This window comes from Telopea speciosissima, unplaced genomic scaffold (genome assembly GCF_018873765.1).
Source record: "Telopea speciosissima isolate NSW1024214 ecotype Mountain lineage unplaced genomic scaffold, Tspe_v1 Tspe_v1.0044, whole genome shotgun sequence".
Classification (NCBI taxonomy): domain Eukaryota; kingdom Viridiplantae; phylum Streptophyta; class Magnoliopsida; order Proteales; family Proteaceae; genus Telopea; species Telopea speciosissima.
The window spans coordinates 107,501-114,700 of NW_025317380.1; the positions used below are offsets into that span (position 1 = coordinate 107,501).

General features: G+C 55.2%; 2 non-coding genes across 2 annotated transcripts; both read right to left on the bottom strand.

The window, feature by feature from the left end:
• Positions 1-2,773: 2,773 nt before the first annotated feature.
• Positions 2,774-6,042, bottom strand: LOC122647424. Its single transcript, XR_006330885.1, has one exon. It is a non-coding gene; the product is annotated as a 28S ribosomal RNA (ribosomal RNA).
• Positions 6,043-6,280: 238 nt separating this feature from the next.
• On the bottom strand, positions 6,281-6,431 carry LOC122647405. Its single transcript, XR_006330867.1, has one exon. It is a non-coding gene; the product is annotated as a 5.8S ribosomal RNA (ribosomal RNA).
• Between the last annotated feature and the right edge of the window lie 769 nt (positions 6,432-7,200).

Here is a 7,200-nt window from a genome sequence, read left to right on the forward strand (position 1 = left end):
GTGCACAACGATGCCCAACACAGCTAAACCACAGCGCATAGGGCTGCACAACATGGCTACACCACAGCACACAACGATGCCCAACATAATACCACCACAAGCACATAAGGCTGCACCACGTGGCTGCACCATAGCACACATGGCCGCCATGGGTGGCTACTCTACCGCACAAGAGGTGCACAAGATGGGACCAACGTGCCTTCGGACGGTTTTCTCGTGTGTAATGGTCTTATTATGCACGCACATTGCCCACACGCATGCACCGTGTGCAGCGCTTGGGTGCCCATCTGTGCCACCCAACCAAGGTAGCCACCCCCTCCCTCAAGGTAGCTCTTAAGCTTTTTGCACTTTTCCTGAAGGAGACATGACCCCCCCCCCGAAAAGTCATACTGGGCTATTTCTTGAGCTACAAACATCATATGGTTATGAAAATTGGTAGGAAATTAGAGAAAATTCAAAGGAACATTTTAAAAAAAATTTCATTAATTTCTCATTTATATATATTTTTTTATTAATTTTTTAGTATTAAAAAATCAATAAATTCAAAATATCGTGAAAAATCCATCGTGTTGAATTTTTGTACAAAATCAATTTCAAAAGGCTTAGCTAAATGCATAGAATGTCTTGGCAAGAGATTGGATCACTTCAACTTTGTTTACTATTTTTTATAATATTTTTTGTAGAAGATCATAAAAATTCATCGATAAGTCATATTGGTCTATTTGTTGAGCTATAAACATCACATGGTTATGAAAATTGGTAGGAAATTAGTGAAAATTGAAAGGAACATTTAAAAAAAATATATCATTAATTTATCATTTATATTTATTTGTTTATTAAATTTCATGTATAAAATATCTAAAAGAGCAGTGAAAAATCCATTTTGTTGAATTTTTTCACAAAACCAACTTCAGATGGCTTAGATAAATGCATAGAATGTCTTGCCAAGAGATTGGGTCACTTCAATTTCGTTTACTATTTTTTATAATTATTTATTGAAACGAGCATAAAGAATTCATCGATATTAATAATGCAGCTTTCAAGTCCCTAAAATTTACAAATATACACACTGCCCATCAAGTAAATGATTAAAAGCAATTTCCAAACCAATGGGATGTTTTGCACGAAGGGAATATAGGACGATACGTGTGCGGGCATGGCCACGCCAAAGACGCACATGTGTGCATCATGAGCCAGCCCAAAGGCTCAAATTGTGCATCATAACCTCATTTGCATACGAGGCATTGCAAATTGTGTGATCAGCAGGCCGACCATGCGGAGGCAAAGGCAGCCATGTTGGGCAACCTTGTGCGAGGCAAGCAGCCATGGTGGGCAGCCTTGGCGCAGGCGGTGGCAGGCATGGTGGGCACCGATGTGCGAGGCAGGGCGCCATGGTGGGCAGCCGGCGCAGAGCCGATGAGGGGGGGGGCGGGCAGCCACGTGGCGCGGCGAAGTTGTCCCATGGTGGGCACCGATGTGCGGGGGGCATGGTGGGCAGCGATGGGGGCAGGGCATGGTGGCAGCGAGGGGGGCATGTGGGCGCGAGTGCGAGGCGCCATGGTGGGCAGCCTTGTGGGGAAGTGGGCATGGTGGGCAGCAATGTGCGGGCAAGAGGGCCATGGTGGGCAGCGATGTGCGGGGCAGTGCGCCATGGTGGGCAGCGATGTGCGGGGCAGGGCGCCATGGTGGGCAGCGATGTGCGAGGCAGCGTGCCATGGTGCAGGCAGTGCATGGTGGCAGCGAGCGGGCAGCGTGCCATGGTGGGCAGCGATGTGCGGGACAGTGTGCCATGGTGGGCAGCGATGTGCGCGGCAGTTTGTCATGGTGGGCAGCGATGTGCGCGGCAGTGTGCCATGGTGGGCAGCGATGTGCGCGGAAGTGGGCCATGGTGGGCAGCGATGTGCGGGGCAGTACGCCATGGTGGGCAGCGATGTGCGAGGCAGCGTGCCATGGTGGGCAGCGATGTGCGGGGCAGTGGGCCATGGTGGGCAGCGATGTGCGGGGCAGTGCGCCATGGTGTGCAGCCTTGTGCGAGGCAGCGTGCCATGGTGGGCAGCGATGTGCGGGGCAGTGTGCCATGGTGGGCAGCGATGTGCGCGGCAGTGTGCCATGGTGGGCAGCGATGTGCGCGGAAGTGGGCCATGGTGGGCAGCGATGTGCGGGGCAGTGTGGGCACAGATGTGCGGGGCAGTGTGCCATGGTGGGCAGCGATGTGCCATGTAGTAGTCAGTGCAGGCATGCTAGGCAACGATGTGCGAGGCATGCGGGGCAACGATGTGCGGGGCAAGTGCAGCCATGTTGGCAGCAACCTTGTGCTTGCCATGTTGGGTGGTTGCAGTTCATCGATGCTGTGCCTTGTGCCTTGTGCCTTGTGCCTTGTGCCTTGTGCCTTGTGCCTTGTGCCTTGTGCCTTGTGCCTTGTGCGTTGTGCTTCTTGTGCGCGGCGTGCGTGCGTGCGTACGTTGTGTTGTGCGTGGCTGGTGCACAGGGTAGTAGGGCTAGCCTAGCTAGGCAGCACATCCTGCTTGGTGCATTTAATTTTTGGCACGACACTTGGGGCCACACGCGCTTGGTCTACAACCCCCAGCTGGCACCCGTGTTGATGAGATCGAACCGGGCACGTAACGGCACACACTAAGGCACCACAACATAGGCATAGGGGACACAATAAGGGGGGCACGTAACGTAGGGTCATGTCTATAGTGCAGTAGCACAGCCTCAGGCGGGTACGGGATAGGGTTGTAAAAAAGGTTGGGTTGGGGAAGGGGGAGGGACGAATCGATGCGACACGGGCTGAATTCGGGATCGTGGCAAGAAGGCCACTCGCCACTTACAATACCCCTTCGCGTATTTAAGTCGCGCAAAGGATTCTACCCGCGCCCGACAGAATTACGCTCAAGGCGGCCCCACGCAACACGTCCGTCGCGGGGCTTGGCCAACGACACGTGCCTCGGGAGCCTGGAGGCCCCTACGCGGGTCGGCAAACGGGCGACGGCGCATGCGCTTCTTTAGCCTCGGATTCTCGACTTAGAGGCGTCACCATAATCCACACGAGCTTCACACATCGGCTTTTCAACCAAGCGCGATGACCAATTGTGTGAATCAACGGTTCCTCTCGCACTAGGTTGAATTACTATCGCGACACGCCATCGTAGGGTAAAACTAACGTCTCACGACGGCCTAAACCCACCACGCTCCCTATTGGTGGGTGAACAATCCAACACTTTGGCAATTCGCTCGCAATGATAGGAAGAGCCGACATCGAAGGATCAAAAAGCAACGCCGCTTATGAACGCTGGCTGCCACAAGCCGCTTATCCCCGTGGTAACTTTTCCGACACCTCTAGCTTCAAATTCAAGGTCTAAAGGATCGATAGGCCACGCTTTCACGGTTCGATTCGCATCGGAAATCGAATCAAACGAGCTTTTACCCTTTTGTTCCACACGAGATTTTTCTCGTTGAGCTCATCTTAGGACACCTGCGTTATCTTTAACGATGTGCCCCCACCAAACTCCCCACCCGACAATGTCCTCCGTCGAATTGGCCTACCGAGGCAGGCCTTAGGTCCAAAAGGAGGGGCGTAGCCCCCGCCTCCGACTCACGGAGTAAGTAAAATAACGTTAAAAGTAGTGGTATTTCACTTTTGCCCGAAGGCTCCCACTTATCCTACACCTCTCAAGTCATTTCACAAAGTCGGACTAGAGTCAAGCTCAACAGGTCTTCTTTCCTCCGATTCTCGCCAAGCCCGCTCCCTTGGCGTGGTTTTCACGATAGTAGACAGGACAAGTGGGAATCTCGTTAATCCATTCATGCGCCACTAATTAGATGACGAGGCATTTGGCTACCTTAAGAGAGTCATAGTTACTCCCGCCGCTTACCCGCGCTTGGTTGAATTTCTTCACTTTGACATTCGAGCACGGCGTAAATCACATTGCGTGAGCATCCGCAGGACCATCGCAATGCTTTGTTTTAATTAAAAAATGGATTCCCCTTGTCCGCACTCGCTCGAGTCGATCGCTCGACGCCCGGAAGGCCCCCGAGGGGGCCGCTCCTAACTGTCCTCGGCCGGCGACGCTGGCGACCCGCCCGCCGCGGAAGCAGCTCGAGCAGTCCGCCGACACCGACGAGTTCAGGATCGGGACCCCGTGCCCAGCCCTCGTGAGCCAATCCTTTTCCCGAGGTTACGGATCCATTTTGCCGACTTCCCTTGCCTACATTGTTCCATCGACTGCAGGCTGTTCACCTTGAGACCTGATGCGGTTATGAGTACGACCGGCGTGGTCGGCACTGGTCCTCCGGATTTTCAAGGGCGCCGGGGCGCACCGACACCACGCGACGCGCGGTGCTCTTCCAGCCGCTGACCCTACCTCCGCCGAGCCGCTTCTGTGGTGGGCAGGTGTTAAACGTAAAAGATAACTCTTCCCGAGGCCCCCGCCGACGCCTCCTGGACTTCCTAACGTTGCCGCCACCGCCACGCCCCGGTTCGGGAATTTTAACCCGATTCCTTTCGAGCACGCGTGCGACACGCTCTCGACGGGCTTCCCCGTCCCTTAGGATCGACTAACCCATGTGCAAGTGCCGCTCACATGGAACCTTTCCCTCTTCGGCCTTCAAAGTTCTCATTTGAATATTTGCTACTACCACCAAGATCGCACCGACGGCCGCTCCGCCCGGCTCGCGCCGTGTTTAACCGACCGCCGCCCTCCTACTCATCGGGCTCGGCAGCTTGCCCCGACGGCCGGTATAGGTTGCGCGCTCAGCGCCATCCATTTTCGGGCTAGTTGATTCGGCAGTGAGTTGTTACACACTCCTTAGCGGATTTCGACTTCCATGACCACCGCCCCGCCTGCTTAATCGACCAACACCCTTTGTGGGTTCTAGGTTAGCGCGCAATCCGCACACCCGGCTTCCGGTTCATCCCGCACGCGCTCCGCTTACCAAAAATGGCCCACTTGGAGCTCTCGATTCCGTGGCACGGCTCAACGAAGCAGCCGCGCCGCCCTACCTATTTAAAGTTTGAGAATAGGTCGAGGGCGTTGCGCCCGATGCCTCTAATCATTGGCTTTACCCGATAGAACTCGCCCGCTGGCTCCAGCCTATCCCGAGGGAAACTTCTGAGGGAACCAGCTACTAGACGGTTCGATTAGTCTTTCGCCCCTATACCCAAGTCGACGAACGATTTGCACGTCAAGATCGCCGCGGGCCTCCACCGTAGTTTCTCTCGGCTTCGCCCCGCCGCATAGTTCACCATCTTTCGGTCCCGACAGTATGCTCTCACCGAACCCTTCTCGTAAGATCAAGGTCGGTCGGCGGTGCAACCCACAGTGGGGATCCCACCAGCAGCTTCCTTGCGCTTACGGGTTTACTAGCCCGTGACTCGCCATGTCGACTCCTTGGTCCGTGTTTCAAGACGGGTCGAATGGGGAGCCCGACAGCCGATGCCCGAGCATGCAGCTGCCTAGTGGCACGCCATGAAGGCGCACGCTGCCTACCACGATCGTGGGCGACGACGCCTCCACGGCATAACGCGACAACCCGGCTTGGGACGCCGCCACAATCCGGATCGGTCCACACTCGAGTCGAGCGGCGAACCACCGTACACCGCTCCGCATCCGACCAAGCGCATCGCGCCCCCATCCGCTTCCCTCCCGACAATTTCAAGCACTCTTTGACTCTCTTTTCAAAGTCCTTTTCATCTTTCCTCGCGGTACTTGTTCGCTATCGGTCTCTCGCCCATATTTAGCCTTGGACGGAATTTACCGCCCGATTGGGGCTGCATTCCCAAACAACCCGCACGACACTCGTGGTGCGACAGTGGTCCAGGCACGACGGGGCTCTCACCTCTCGGCGCCTTCCAGGGGACTTGGGCCCGGTCCGCCGCCGAGGACGCTTCTACAGACTACAATTCAGACGACGAGGCCGTCCGATTCTCAAGCCGGGCTCTTCCCGTCGTCGCCGCTACTAGGGAATCCTCGTAAGTTTCTTCTCCTCCGCTTATTGATATGCTTAAACTCAGCGGTAGCCCCGCCCGACTGGGTCGCGGTCGAAGCGTGTCACGAGACAACGCTTTACAGGTTACAAGAACCCAACGTATGGACTAAACGCACACGACGTCCGGACTAAATGGCAAAGTGGCTTCAACCACCCCTCGACGTGACGCCCGCCACACCGGGGGCTCTTTCCTTTGGACCGACCGTACTCCAAAACGGGGCACGGGGGGCCAAACTCCGCACCGCACTCGGCCACCACAAGGGCAACAGAGGGCGGGCGACGCGATGCGTGACGCCCAGCAGCGTGTCTCACCGATGGCCTAGGGCGCAACTTGCGCTCAAAGACTCGATGGTTCACGGATTCTCGCAATTCACACCAAGTATCGCATTTCGCCACGTTCTTCATCGATGCAAGAGCCGAGATATCCGCTGCCGAGAGTCGCTCGTGATATTCGGATTCAAGACAATACACATCACACCAAAGGTACGATGGCACGCCCATTCCGTTGTGAATTCCTTGGCGCCAACCGCGCCGATTGTTGTGTTTGGGTCAATGCCACGGATACCCGTGGACCGACCTTACAAGGGGGGTCAGGGAGGAAGGGGCTCACAACCCTCCACACCCTTCCCCTTTGATCATATGATGCGACATGTTCACGGGTCTATCTCCGAGCAGTGTATCGACAATGATCCTTCCGCAGTTCACCTACGGAAACCTTGTTACGACTTCTCCTTCCTCTAAATGATAAGGTTCAGTGGACTTTCGCGACGCCGCCGGGCGGCGAACCGCCCACGCCGCCGCGATCCGAACACTTCACCGACCATTCAATCGGTAGGAGCGACGGCGGTGTGTACAAAGGGCGGGACGTAGTCAACGCGAGCTGATGACTCGCGCTTACTAGGAATTCCTCGTTGAAGACCAACAATTGCAATGATCTATCCCCATCACGATGAAATTTTCAAAGATTACCCGGCCCGTCGGCCAAGGCTATAGACTCGTTGAATACATCGCGTAGGCGCGGCGGCCCGTAACATCTAAGGGCATCACGCACTGTTATTGCCTCAAACTTCCGTGGCCTAAACGGCCATAGTCCCTCTAAGAAGCTGGCCGTGGAGGGTACCTCCACATAGCTAGTTAGCAGCCGAGGTCTCGCTCGTTAACGGAATTAACCTGCACAAATCGCTCCACCAACTAAGAACGGCCATGCAC